The sequence below is a fragment of the Nothoprocta perdicaria genome, unplaced genomic scaffold (assembly GCF_003342845.1).
Source record: "Nothoprocta perdicaria isolate Ctin4 unplaced genomic scaffold, notPer1 scaffold_20, whole genome shotgun sequence".
Classification (NCBI taxonomy): Eukaryota; Metazoa; Chordata; class Aves; order Tinamiformes; family Tinamidae; genus Nothoprocta; species Nothoprocta perdicaria.
In genome coordinates, this window is record NW_020455205.1 from 4,073,417 (window position 1) to 4,087,999 (window position 14,583).

The following is a 14,583-nucleotide window of genomic DNA, read 5'->3' on the forward strand; positions in this document are numbered from 1 at the left end:
GCAGTTTTTCATTTCTGACAATGTTTAAAGCTTAATTTGAGCCCAGGCAGTGATAAATAGGCCTTAGATCTCACCTGGCTTCGGTAACCTCTTGACCTAAGCGTATCAGGTAATTTGTCTCAGACTGCAGATCCCGATAACTTATTGCAGCCTCTAATCTAAATAGACTGCTGGACGGTGCCCTTACTTCACCCTGGTAATCTTGGCCTGATCCCGTGGACGCAAGGGAAGGGAAGGAAGGCGACAACTCACTTGCAGGAAGCAGACGATGGAAGTTGAATCCCTGTCCCAGTGCTCACAGCTGGAATTGGTAACACGCCGTAACCACCAGGAATTAGCATTCCCAGATACTTCATGGCAGGGGGGACTTGTTAGTGTCATTACTGTTATTATCACTAGAATGATTAAGATAACTTTTAAATCGGGATTTAACTTTCCTTCCATAAATGCTGCTGATTGCTCCAGCAAGCCTATACATACCCATGCCTGTGAATGTGTGTGCCTACAGATTACTTGGGTACACGTATATACATACACATTTATATATATGCTTGAGTCTGTATATGAATAAATAAACTCTTTAGACAGAACAGCATGACAGCAAAAGCTTTTAGATGAAAACATGGTGTGAAAATGTAGCATGTCTCTTCTCTTTATGTTCAATGGCAAATGCAAAGGAAATTTATAGCTTAAAATATGTGCAATCATTTTTATCTGATTACCTGTAGATGCTCTGTATGGCTCTGTACAAGATACAGTATATTCTGCGTCTCCTGCAGAGAGCCTGGTTTATTACAAGCACAGCTCCATTCTTTCACATGTCTTTATGGATTTGAAGGAGCTGCTTAGAATTTGTCACTTATTTTTAACAATATAATTTTCTCTGGAAGGAACATTCTTGCTAAGCTTGACATGTGATATTTAATCACATATTGACCACTCAGTATTATTTTAATGCTTCCTGTCAGCTACAGTACAGCAGGCAGAGTTCAAGCAACACATTTGCCTGGAGTTCAGTATTCATTTAAATCAAATTTGTCAGCTTTCAATTTTTTTAAATGTAATATTTTATTTTTATTAAACGCAAGTTAATAATGCCTTGTCAGGCCAAGGGCATGTTTTAATGTGAACAACTTGGATGTTAAGTGAAATTGGAGCCATAATGCCCTGTTAATGGAGTCATATAATCATCTTAATGCCAGCATCTCAACCTCACATAAACACATGCTGGCTCTGGGCTCCGATATTTCAGAGAGCCTTTTCCGACGTGGAAAAGCAGCCGCCCCTCTCACGGCACTCATCCCGGCCTTGGCGACGCTTCCATCCCCTTCCCTTGGTGCAGGAGACCAGAGGAGCCATCAGGCACCTTGGAATGGACAGGGAGGGAACACCCTACTCTTGTAAACACCTAATTCCACAAAGCTGCTGCTGGTAACATAACCACAATGAGCAACGCATCTTCATTGCCCATCTCCCCAACCAGGGGCACCCCAAGCTGCAGCAAGGGCACTTTGCCTCCTGCACAGGCAGGAGGAAGGGGAAAGGAGTTGAAGAGTCAGGACACAGTCTCTGTTCTACCCCCGTTATTCTGTTGCCAGCCAAAAAAAACACTTTGGGCTCAAGCAGATGGGGCTGGAACCAAAACAGCCCCCTGGGACGAGCACAGAGAGGGCAAGTGCTCCCAGCCCACGTGTGGGTTGCACCACGAGCTGGAGCTGATGCTCGAGGTTCTACAACCCCTTCCCAGCCCTCGCCGGGGCCCTCACGCATATATTGGCTCCCATGCTGCATTTTGGGGACCATCAGGACGTTTCCAAGAGAGGCAGAGCAAGGGTGCTCGAGGCCCTGCCTTGGAGGCCAGGGGCCACGGCTCCAATACCACACATCTCCTCTCCCATGCCCTGGGTCTGTACCAGCGCAATGCAATTAAAGCTAATGCACTTACATCATCATAAAACTGGTGTAACAGAAAATCAGCCTGAAGAGGTTCACATCCATTCATATGTTCATTCAGACTGTCCAGACATAATAAGGCTGTCCAGATTCTAATGATCAAAACTGCACAGAGCTGGCAATAAGCATATATATTAATTATAACTGTGCTGTTCAAACACAAATGAGTTTACATAAGAATAATTAGAATCACAATTGACCTTTTGTAGAAACATTGGGTTATACTTAATTCTAGCCATCAGCATTCAAAACATTTATTTAAATACTATTCCTTCTTCCTAACTCATAATTATATACTTTCTGAAAAATATATTACAGCAAACCTAGAAGGGCTTGTACCCGGTGAAGCCTGGCAATAGGAAGCAATTCTGTATACCAGCACACTCTCACACTGCTGGCACATAGGAAAGTGATTTAACATGTAAAAAGCAAGAGTAAAACATATAAACATATTAAAACAAAATGATTGAATTGGCATGAGGAAAGCAGTTTCGTATCTGTCATTTAAAGAAGACCAGTAACATCTAGACAGATAAGAACCAGCCCCACTCATTTGCTTCTCTAATTTCTGTACTGCCTGCTTGTTTTTTCTTATATTAGCTAGAGAAATTACTTGGGCTAAGAACAGGCATCCAAAGCAATGGGGCGCTGCCACCTTCCCCCTCTCCCCACCTTCCCAGGCTGGAACCCCCTCTCCAGGCACCTTGAAAATCACCTCTGCTGGATCAGAATAAGGAGGAGAAAAAAAAAAAAAGAGAGGGAAAAAAAAAAAAAAAGAGAGAGAGAGGCAGAAGAGCAGAAATTATTTCTCTAATAAGAAAATGGGAGCGAAGTCCTGTTAATGTGGCTGCTTTTGCAAGCCCCAGGCTATTCCACGCTCCCTGGCGGTGCCGGATGCGGGTCCGCGAGCGCCGGCCCAAGAGCGGGGCCAGCTGGGCGAGCCCACCACGGCGAACGTGCCTGTGGTTGTGTCTCCGAGAGGTGGCACTTATGAATAATGATATGCATAATCTATCTTGTGCCCAGGCAGGAGGGAAAGCATTAGTGGACAAGCCTGAAGGCATGGCCGTCTATTAAAGGTTGCTTGGGAATTCTCCGCAGAGTTCGGGCAAAACTGTGCTGCTAAACATGGCTGGGGGATTTGCATGTTTAAGAAAACAGGACTAATTGAATACCACTCTCTTCTGGCTGAGTGATTTGCATTTCTTACAGCTCAAATTACAGAGGGTGAAATACAGTTTTGCCCTTTTATTGTTTATTTGATTGCGAGCTTTCATTGCTAACTTTACTCTTTATTAAAGCACTGCAACACAAAATGTCAGAAAAGGCTCAAATCCCCAACCAATTATACGCACCTAAATTCTAAACCCTGCAGAAATACACAGTCCTGCTTTGCTTTGTGGCTTCGTGTAGACACCTTGAGTTAAACACCCAAGGCTCAGGATCTTAGTAATTAAACACAAAAACAATTAGGAAATTGAATAAAATTTGCTCCGTCCTTGCCAGTAATATGGATATAATCAAAGCCTGCTCCTCAAACAGCAATCAGGATACTATATCATACGGAAGAGATTTTTGGTTTTAAAATAATCCAAGAAGAAACAGGGTAGATGTCGGTATCCATCCCTGCCGGAGAAACATCCATTACAGCCACCCTTGTTTTATATCTATCCATATAAAATCACTTTTATTATTAAAGTTACTATTACTTAAGAACAACAATTGTGTTTTTTGTTTTAACCCATGTAGATCCAACCCCTTTACACTGCCAACTGCAGAGCAACTCCTTTCCCCATGCCCAGGCTAGCCTCATTCACAGAGCAAAACCAGGAATGAACTCCACATTTTGGGGGAGCACACAGCCCCAGAAACCCCTCCAATGCAGTTGGAAACCAGCCTGGTGAAGAGGCCCCCAAGAACCCACCTATTTCTGTAAGCAATGGGGTAGCAGCCAGTGGGGATGCGCTCTTCAAAGGGGACCCAGCCTTCTCTTCATCAGGGCCCGTAGCTAGGGACACCACAAACACGATGCTCACTAGAGGTGAAATACTCAGAATAACCAAATAAAGTTTTGCCTTACGGGTTCAGGCGGCCAACGGAGCAGTTCTGCCCGCTGGCCTTGGGGTCTGTGTTTCCAGACTGGGGCTGGCTCTGCACGCAACCACTTGCACCAGTGCAGCTCCATACCCCAGCAGAGAGAAAGGAACCATGAATAGAGAGATAGAATAAGAAGCAGGGAGCAGTAAATACCGTAGTGGATGATTCCTAGGTGTCTGACTGAACACATCCAGTTCCAGTGGTGGCAGCAGGCTGATCACTGCTTAGGGAACAGCACAATTCAGCCCCAAACAACCACGAGGACAAACCTTCACCAACCACTTATCAGCCATTAGCTAAAGCAGCTGCAGGAGGCTAAGCGAGTGGTAATGTTTTAATTGAAAACGGCTGTAGGAGAAGCAGAGCTCCCCCCCCACACTGTGTTAATATTAATAATAGGTGCATGGAGTGGGAGGGGGAAGTAATGGCAATTTAACAAAACACATTGGGGCTGGTGGTTTGACAAGTTGATGTGCACAAAAGGGAGATGGTAACAAAAATTTGAGAAAGCAACACTCAAGGATAAGGCATCAAACATTTCAACTTCAGTGCTGCTGTTAGCCAAACAAAAATCTATCAGCATGGGAAGAGAACACGTCTCTGGATCAGGATAAAGCTATGGGAGGTTATTCAGAGGATTAATTCCCCGGGGCAGTCGGGAGTGGCTGTGCTCTGCTGAAATGTGTTCCGCGGCGGGAGCGAGGGCTGCTCAGCCGCGGTGGCGGCCGCGCCGGCGGCCCTGGCTTTTCCCACACTCTACCTGTGGGTGTCCTGGGAAAGCAAAATAATTGAGCACAGACAGAGAATGGCAAGGCAAGGGGAATCCGGGATCAGGCTTTCATCGGACTCCTCTGCTGCTCGTCATTGCTGTACATGGGAACTGGGTGGAAAGCGCTACCCTATCAGATCCGTAGCTGTGCCCAGGTGTAAATTACTACTCCAGGTCTGAGGCAGCAACCAGCCAAGCCCAAGCCACCTAATCAGCCGCCTAATCAGTGTTCTCTGCCCCAGCTGAGGCAGCCCCCAAATCTGGGAGCTGCAACTCTGGGTGGTGAAGATGAAAAAAATGAAGTATTTGCTTGTAGGACTATTATTTTAAAGCAAAGGCCTCGCACATGCACAGTGAACCTCTAAACAAGGCCTACAGGACTGGAGGAAAGCGCTCATGTAACATATATTACTTGACATTGCCCATGGCTAAATATGGAGAACAAGATGTTCTCTGTGGCCATACCAGGCTTCCTTAGTCATATACGCTTTAATCTCAGCCCCTGTGCGAGAGAAGATCGCCGGCCACGTTGCCGGCGCTGCGCCGTGACAGGAGGGAGAGCTGAATGTGCAGCCGCTGAAGCATGGCGAACACGACACGGAGCTCTGGCAATGCACAGATCAACCAAATCAGGCAGGAGGGTGCCCTTGGTTCAGTTAATTTTGGAGTTATTTTGTATGGTTAGCATCAAAGACATTTCCTACTCTTGCATTTTGCTCACGTCTCACCAATTTCATAAATGGCAGTGCACGCCTGACCCCTTTTCCCTCCCCACACACCCTATTAGGTTCATCTCCTGAAGGCCCTAGGAAGCCCTGCCTCCACTCAAGAGCATCCACCGCTGGCACCCAGACCCCCCTCGCCTGCCCTGGGGCACCCAGGGCCCCTTTACCCCTCTCCTTAGGGGCTGCTGGGGGCCATTGGCTTCCCGCAGCACCCGCTCCGAGCACGGGTTTATCGCACGCTCATCTGAGGGGTGATTGGGAGGGATTCAGTCAAATTAAAGGTGATAGCACAGGCACCATGTACCTGGGTGCATCGCAAACAGGGACCCCACTGCACCCCACCCGCTCTGCAGGGGGGCTGCCCTGAGCCCCACAGCCTGAGCCCCACTTCGCAGCAAGCTCGTGCCAGCAGCCCCACAGCAGCAGCAGATCCAGGAAGAAAAGCTCCATTTCTCCAAGTGGTTGGACCACACCATACCACAGAGCTGGGCAAACTATCCAGGGGAGGAGATCCTCATTTTATATCAGCTTTGCAACACTTTATGAACATTGCCCAAGTGCCCCAAAGCAAATTCTTGCCATACATGTAGCTAGTTAAGTAATAGGCCTGGGTTTGTCCGTGCTGCTTGGACCAAGTCTGCTGAGCTTGGACCAAGTCCGCTGAGCCAAGTCCGCTGGGCCGCCCAGTGCCCACCTGGTCAGGCCACAGCGTCACGGTCCTCAGCGCAACGGGGGACTACGTGGCCCTCCGGTTTTACAAAACCTCATCAAAAGCCTCGGCTCCTCTCAGCAGGGCCTGTCCCCAAAGCCGGGTTCAATCAGGCCGCTCGGGGACGATGTCCATCCCGCTGCCTTTGCAGCGCAGCATAAATTAGTACCACGGCTGCCACTTTCATACGGGAATCAAAAACCCAGTTGTGCCACTCTATAAAGAGAAACTTCACAGATGCACTATAGGATATTTCATTACTAAGTATTTTGAATTTTCAACATGAAAAATATTCCCTAGTGTTAGTTACATTATTTGTTTCCTAGAGAGGGGATTAACATTCCCGCGGCTCAGAAGAGAGGCACATGCCATTGAAGAGAGCAAATATGATTTTTTTGTTGTTGTTTTCATAGGTCCTCCCGCAGACCACTGTGGGCCTTAGATATACACTTAAGACCCATGTCAAAGTATGATCCTCCTTCATTAGCACTTCAGTAGCTGTAAATCTGGGGGAGGATGTCTCCAAGGCTGCTGCTTTACATTAGATTTCCACTGTGTGAGTGTGGGGCTACTCCTGGTCTACACCAGCGTGGCTGAGAGGAGCATTGGCTCCCTCTTATTTGTTTATGTCTTTCATGAATGATTAAAAAAAAAGGGTGGTGGGGGGGGGTAGATTCTTCTCTCATTTGCACCCCTGCAGCTCTGGTGTAACGAGACGGTCTCCAGATGCTCTAGATATATTGATGCACAGACATGGCCAGTGCTTTTATTTCCAGGACTCCAATTCACCCCACCCCAGAATTTCAAAATGATTTGTTCATGCTCTAAGGCAAAACTTATTTTCCATCTCAAACATTTCATGCAATATTTTTAGTAGGCGGCCTTGTACAGCCGCATAGTCACCAATTTTAAGTATTATCAATAATGTATTCTTCACTGTAACCTCTTTAACACTTTCAATAGAATAAAATAAAATAAAAAGCACATCAACAAAAATTGTCTTCTCTTGGCAATGCTGTGTGAATGTTAAATTTCCCATTTCACAATGCAGTCATCGCTATAAAACTCTGAGGGCGGATTAACGCTCTTCTGGTACTTCACTGTATCAGAACATGGATTTGCAGACAACAGCTGCAGCAAATTCCCTTGACTGAGAAGAATTACAAGTATTATCACCTAGATCATTAAACTGGGTTCATAGATTGCAGAATGTCTTCAATCAATTCATCTAAGATAACTTGAAGCCAGCTGGACCCCCTCAGTGAGAACTTGACTTAATTGGCCAATAAGTGGCTGGAAAAGGTGCATGCTATTTGATAAAATTACAGACTGAACAAGTGATTACAGTTTGGAGAACCGCAGAGGGTAGCCTCCGGGTCAGCCCTTTTGGAGAGGGCTAAGTTAATGTCCACTATTAAGTGCTGCTGTGAAAAATGTTGGCCCACTTGGTGCTCAGATGTAAAGTGTATCCAGGTCATTCCTCAGCTGATGGAGTAAGAGATGTGCACATTTATCACTGCTTTGGCCTCATTTCTGCCTTGGTAATTGTCATACACTAACAACTGCTGGCAGTTTCATGGTTTTCTGTGTACCCTTCATTTTATTGGCATAACTAAAATATTATCTGAGCAAAGCAATCCATCTGCTAAAGAAAAACACTTTCCTTCAATTATGTCCCACGAGTCGTTTCTTAAGAAAGGTTAAAGCACCAGGAAGTTGAAAAATATACATTAGTTTGTTTTTATTCTATACAATCTACTGCAAAAGCACTCGGTTGTTACAGGATAAGTGGTAGGTCTAGATATTTACCACTGCAAAATGTTAGAGGAGCTGCCTCGTTTCAGGAAAATAGTGAAACCACAATATCAGATCAGTGTGTAAATACAAATCATCATTTAAATGCAAACACCTACATCCCCCCTAAAGAGACAGAAAAGGCTCCATGACCAATTCCTCCATGTTTTAATATTCAATAATGAAAGACTAAAATATAATCAGTAATAAAAGATGATTTACAGAAAAAAAAAATCTACAAAGAGTGTAGCTGCTACAAAGAGTGCAAAGAAAGCATTACATTACCTGTTTGTGTTAAACATTATGGAAAGACAGAGTTTGATCCTGCCTGTGCTCCATACGCAGGGCTCCCCTCGACCTGGGGGTCCCATGTCCAGCAGCCCCCGGCACCGGCTCTTTCCCAAGGAATCACCCCAAGGCGGCTCTTGCCATCCCTCCTGGGCAGGACAGTATCCCTGCTGTGATTCCACGGCTGAGGCCGCATATTTTTCATGGATTGGATAATTTTCACGGCTTTCATTTTCTAATTCTTAAATCCCTACCTTTTACGAAGCTGGACCAAGACCCATGTATCTCACGCAGATATCCAGAGGTGGCTCGGGCTCGTGTCTAGGGTATTTGCTGATGGGTAAGTTTTTGTAATAGTAAATGGTGCAACACAGAACTGAAAGCCTAGGGGTTGCCTAGTTAGAAAGATGCACACAAAACACCAATTAATGAACTGTGGAAGGACACGGTACACATTTTACCACCAAAACAGGGAAGGATATGCCTCTGACAAAATAATTGCAGGCTGCGGCTATTAGGTCAAAGAAAGCTTCTACATAAAAATAAGGCAGAAAACATCTACCTTCTTAAAAAAATTTTGCTTTTATATGTTTGTAAAATTATCAGAATCCCATTTTATTTCATTCACGGACAGAAATTAGGTTGCCATTCACTTGCTAGGTCTCCTACTGTACAACAAAACATGTTACCTTCAAAATAATGAGTTTTGTCCCAGGCCAGTCACAAAACACAGCCACCATAGGCCCATGGCAAGCTACGCTACATAAACAATCTGCATTTTTTAAATGAAACGTGTTTTCATAGGAAAATAATTTTCAAAAATGGAAACCTGAAGATCTCTGTACGTGTTTGTTGTTGTTTTCCTTCTGTAGGGAGAGGATGCCCATTTCTCTTTTCCTGGTGACAGCAATTCATTCTGGTCATGTAAAAAGACACCCTTTCCTTTTGAGATCTAACACAGAGACTGGGAAGGAGATGTTAAAACTAGATGGAAGGGCTCCACATTACCCGCATCACAGCCGCTGTACGGCTCCCGCATGGGCTTTGTTTTCCCCAGACTTTGGTGGGATGGATTTATTTTTCGTCTGCAGCCCCTGACCCGGTGCAGGGAATGGCTGCTCACCCATCCCAAGCCTTGGAGCTAAAACAGCCTTATGGACATGGAGAGTTCAGGGATGTTTCAATCCCTAGTCCTGCCAGCACATGAGACATTTCAGTTAAATGTGGAACGCTTTATTCTGATGTCTCCGACAATAAAAAAACCCAGTTCTTTATAGTAGTACAGGAGAAAGGATGAACGTTCAAGTTGCACTGTCTATTCAGTCTATGTCTGAGCCCTAGCATCTGCAAAGCAGTTTCCCACTTAGCTGTTTAGTGTTGACCTGCTGGCAAAGCCCTGTTTTGTAAAGCCCTTGCCAGGCAAGCTACGGCATTTTAGCACTGTCCTTCCTCAGCTGCTAAGTGGATGCTGCAAGTGTCACCTTTCCAGGAAGGATGAGCCCGATGGTGCCAGGTAGTGTCGCTCTCAGCTCCACAGAAGTGGCCAGCACCCTTGGGGTCAAACTGTAAAGCCAAGGCCTCATTGGCACCGCACGCCTTGTGTGACCTTGGACATGGTGTCTCCAGCCACCAGCATCCAATGAACAGGCTCTGCCACCTACAATGGGGACAAAAGGAAAACTAATTGATTTGTACACAGCTTAATCATATTTGTGTCCCCAGTGCTGCCACTTTGAATGTCCCAACAAGCTCTACCAGATTTGTGGTTAGCGGTGCTACTGCACACCCCGGGGGCACAGGGTTTCAAACACATGCAGAACTGTCACTTGCAAGTTTAGAAATCTATTTTTACAGCAAAATAAGTAAACAGTGGTGCTTTCTCTGCCTGTCAGAAAGATCATTAAACAAGCAGTTGCCAGCGGGATTTCAGTGGCAAAGAGGCCAGGCTTGGTGGGGCAGGACCTTTGCTCCAGCTCCCGGCTTTCACGCTGAACCAAAGTGACGGCCCTCAGCAGCCCGTTGCCACCTCGGCCCTTCGTCAGGGAGCTCCAACCAGATGGGCAGCAGGGGCTGGTCAGCTGTGTGACAGCTGTCCACAGAGAGAACAGGCGAGAGCTTTCACCTTCCAATGGAAAAGCCCTCCAGGTAAACCTCTGTCATCAAAGGGAGCTAAAGGCTAAGCCACTTGAGGCCATAAGCCAACGTGGTATCTCAATACAGCCCCAGTCTGCACTCTGAATTCAACAGGACTGCTCTCGTGCCCAGGCTAGTCACACTTGCAGATAACTGCCTTGACCAGAGCATATGTCTGACACAGGAGGCTGAAAATGGGGAGAGGGACAAACACACCAAGAATTTCCTGGTTGCTGCTGGGGATGCCCTTGGCTCCCCAAGTTACAGCCTTCTGCAAAATCTTCCAGCCAAATTCCCTTCAGGAGAGGGGAAGCAACTCTCTGACAGTCAGAAGACCACTTTGGTCTCTCATCTCTGTGTGAAGATCAGTGACCAAGCAACTGAGCAGCTCCCAGAGTTGCTGCAGCCCTTGCACTCGTGCTGCAAGGATGGCAGGACTCTGCATTTTCCTGAAGCACCTAGATCCACACGATCTTCCAAGAATCACAACCTTCTGCCTTGTAGAGAGAGGGTTTTCTTGCCTTTGTAGGCACAAGTAAATAATTTGAAGGAACAGATTTAGAAAAACAACACAAACATATTTTAGCTTTTTTCTCCTGTTGAGATTTTTGAGATGGTCTCCTCACTTTCTGCTCCATAATTGTGTTCATTAACAGTTGCCATGCTGAATACCCTTGTACCCTACAACTATGGCAATACCCATTTCCATGATGCCACGGGTTTGTCTGGGTGCTGCTTCGCGTCCCCCAGGCACTCAGAGGGAGCACATCCCCAAAATGCCCAGTGCTGCAGTTCCATCTCCTGCAGTTGGGTCGCTGGAGCTGCTCCAGCCACCCAGGCCAGGGTTTCCCATTTGGCTGCACAAATCATCACTGCATATGGTCCAGCCGAGAAGAGTTTTCCTGCCTCCCCACTGCTGAGACGCCCAGCACTGAGCTGCAGAGCAGGGAGCGGGTAGGGCCACCAGGTTCCATGGCTGAGCAATGGGCAAGACATGTATTTAATATCCACTGCAGGGAAGGACAGGGCCCAAACACTACTCACCCAAACAATGGAGTAAACGAGGTTCACTGTGGCATGTTACAAAGGCACTGTACTCCATCAGCATCTCGGGGATGGCCTATTGTTTTTAATTATCCCTATGCACAAAACCAACTCAGATAACCTTCTCTTCTCTTTGTCATTCAGGACCAAGGAGTAGTGTAGAGAGGAGGCTATTTGTACACGGAGCAGAAAAGTCTATTTTCTGTTTACTTTGAGAAAGTCTAGTATTGGCTTCCATTTATCTTCCAATAAGTCCTTGTCCAATGTGGCTCGGAGCATAATCTGTTCCAAGGGCAGGTGCTCCTTAATTAGAACGCTGATTTTTTTTTTCCCTCCATTCATTAAAAGGGAAAGAAAGGAAAAAAAAAAAGAAAAGAAGAGAGGAGAGTTAGAAAATGGCATGAAAGCATATTATCAGTAAATTGTTTCCACTGTGTTTGTGACTGTTCTTAATGTTTTATGAATATGCTAAAAATTTGCTCAGGCATTTTTCCTTGGGCACTCTAGTTAATTACTTATTCAGAGTGCTTCTACTCTGTTCCTTGCAAAATGTGTTGTGCATTAATTCTGATTATGTACAAAAACCCACCTGCAAGGAAAACCTCTGAATCAGTAATGCTGATAAAATGAGCAGCTCTCCTGGGGCTTTACTGAGAAACAAGATACTGGACAGAATTAGAATCTTGTAGCTAAGGCTATTCATAATGTCATTAACATAAAGGCAATTAAATGAGTTTTTAACCTACAACCCTTTATTGTTATTAATGAACATTAGAAAAACACAGGAGATAAAATTGGTAATTATCTCTGCAACAAGCTATGCAATAATGTGTTTAAATATAAAAACAAAACAAATGATTATTGTTAGTATTTTCAGTAGCAGAAGCCCCAAGGAGCAGCTCAGTCACATTTAATCACATGGTACTACACCAAGAGGGTTAATTAAATGAGGGCTTTACCTTCAGCATGCTTGGTTATTCTGTTTAATATGGAATCAACAAACAGAATTGTGAATTTGCAAAATATTCCAAGCAGTGGCTTCTACCTTCAGGTTAGCCACCTTTACAAAAACAGAGAGTGATTTCATTCCCTCCAGGACAAGCAGCTGCAGTCCTGCAATCAAGTTTTTATTGTCTAGTGCTTTCAAAACCAATTCCAGGAACAACTGTATAAATCCAGGCTCATAGCCTAAGCTTACTTTCTGTAAAAAAAAAAAAAAATTTTTTTTGGAATTTGAAAGAGATGTACATTTTAAAATAGATGATAAATGAGGTTTCAGCACCATAGCATAGTCAAAGAGCCTCCAGTTCCATTTTTTTATGCAAACTATTGTATCCTATACATAAGCAGTCATAAATTACAGCTCAACTTCTAAAGGCGAAATACATTAAAGCTCAGTGAAATAGCCTACATCTAGAAACAGATTTAAACTTATTAATTCAATTAAAGTTTTATGATTTAAACTTCCAGAATGGCTTTGCATTTCTCTTTTTAATTTTTTTTTAATATATATTTACATTGGTTTGGGGGTTCAGAAATCTCTTTTCTAGGCAGAACAAAGCTTAGCAAATGACAATTAATGAATTTTACCTTCTGTCTCTTCAGAGAAAGCTTTCCCAAGAAGTGTCCCTTAACATGCCTAGTTATGGTTCACAGAGGAAAGAGCTGAAGCCGCTCTGCAGAGTCCCTTCCCACATAAAGCTACACAGGATCCAGCACCAGTTTCAACCAGCACCACATGCTGCTGCTGTAAGACTGCTGAGCTCCGAAATGACATGGAGATACTGCTGTCCTTCAGGTAATCCCAAAATGTTTTGATCTAAAGATTACATGATGGGCTGCCCACAACAGCAAGAGGAAGGTGCCATAGGGCTGTAGAGAAGTAAATGAATGAATGAATGAATAAATAAATAAATAAATAAGCAAGGAAATTTGTAATCTGGATTTGTAATCAGGGAGATTTGCCAATCAGCCGAGCGCAGGCATTACAGAGGGTGCCACAGGTGCCACACCAAGGACCAGGAGATTAGGGGAAGATCTGGTGCTCCAGCACCCTCAGGGAAAGGCATGAGGGTAAACATATCCCTCCCTAGGTTACATGAGGTGCTTGAGGTGCACAGAATTGCATCCCTGCAACCACATCACATGTGCAGCCATGGAAAATGTTGGTGGCTTTCCCATCCCAGCCAACCTCACCTGGATCTCCTGGTTCTTGGATGGAGTTGGCTTTGGTACCAGGTGTGTGTGCATGGTGGGGTTTAGTCTTCCCATTTAGGTATCCGGGTGCTGCTCTCCTCCTCGCCCAAGGGCAGCAGTTCTACCAGCAAGTAGACACAAAGCACGCAGTCAATGGATCAGGAGTTTTAGAGAGGGTGAGCCCAGAACCTACTTTCAGCACTCATTTCAAATGGAATATTTAAAACAGGCAACTGTGATCTGCTTGCTTCAGTGGGATGGCCTCTTTTATGGAGTGGGAACAACAGAGGGCATTAGGGTAACTGCTTGTAAACACAGTGCAACAAGATACAGAGCAAAGGACACTCCAGAAAACCCTATGACAAAAGCCTCACCAACACAATTATGTGGGACAAATTCTCACCTCTGCAGAAGAAGGCAGGATAGCAATTAAAAAAAAAAAAAAAAAAAAGGAAAAATTAAAAAGAAAAATAAAGAAGAATAATCTCAGAGCCAGGATCCAGCATTGAAAGATGAGAGATTTTCCTGTTTCTGAGCAATTCCTTTGAGTGGCTCTGCTTTTCTGCAGTGATGGCAATGAGAAGAGCAGCTTGGGGAAAGATCCTTGCATCAGACACAATGATGGGACTTTCTGGAGAAATTATCAAATGCTGGTGACAATAAGAAAATAGAGGCATGAGGAGAAGCAAGAGCACCAAAGAGGAGGTTTTCCCACCTGGGAGCTTTCCTATCTCATCCACACATTAGGAGTCAGCCCCACAGAGCAGGATAAGCAAAATCACAAATAACAGAGGCTGTTGGACTGCCCCGCAGATAGGGCAGATCCCAGAGCAGACCGGGGACATCCCAAGGTTTTCAAGCATGAGGACAGAAGT

General features: G+C 45.0%; 2 long non-coding RNA genes across 2 annotated transcripts in view; both read right to left on the reverse strand.

Annotated features, from left to right (window-relative positions):
* Positions 1–3,958, reverse strand: part of LOC112946198 — a 4,841-nt gene extending 883 nt beyond the window's left edge. Inside the window, exon 1 of the long non-coding RNA XR_003249179.1 lies at positions 3,878–3,958. This is a non-coding gene — a long non-coding RNA (uncharacterized LOC112946198). The remainder of the gene's footprint in view (positions 1–3,877) is intronic.
* A 7,798-nt stretch (positions 3,959–11,756) lies between these two features.
* Positions 11,757–12,689, reverse strand: LOC112946164. Its single transcript, XR_003249167.1, has 2 exons — positions 12,472–12,689; positions 11,757–11,844 (listed from the first exon to the last, which is right to left on the reverse strand). It is a non-coding gene; the product is annotated as an uncharacterized LOC112946164 (long non-coding RNA).
* Between the last annotated feature and the right edge of the window lie 1,894 nt (positions 12,690–14,583).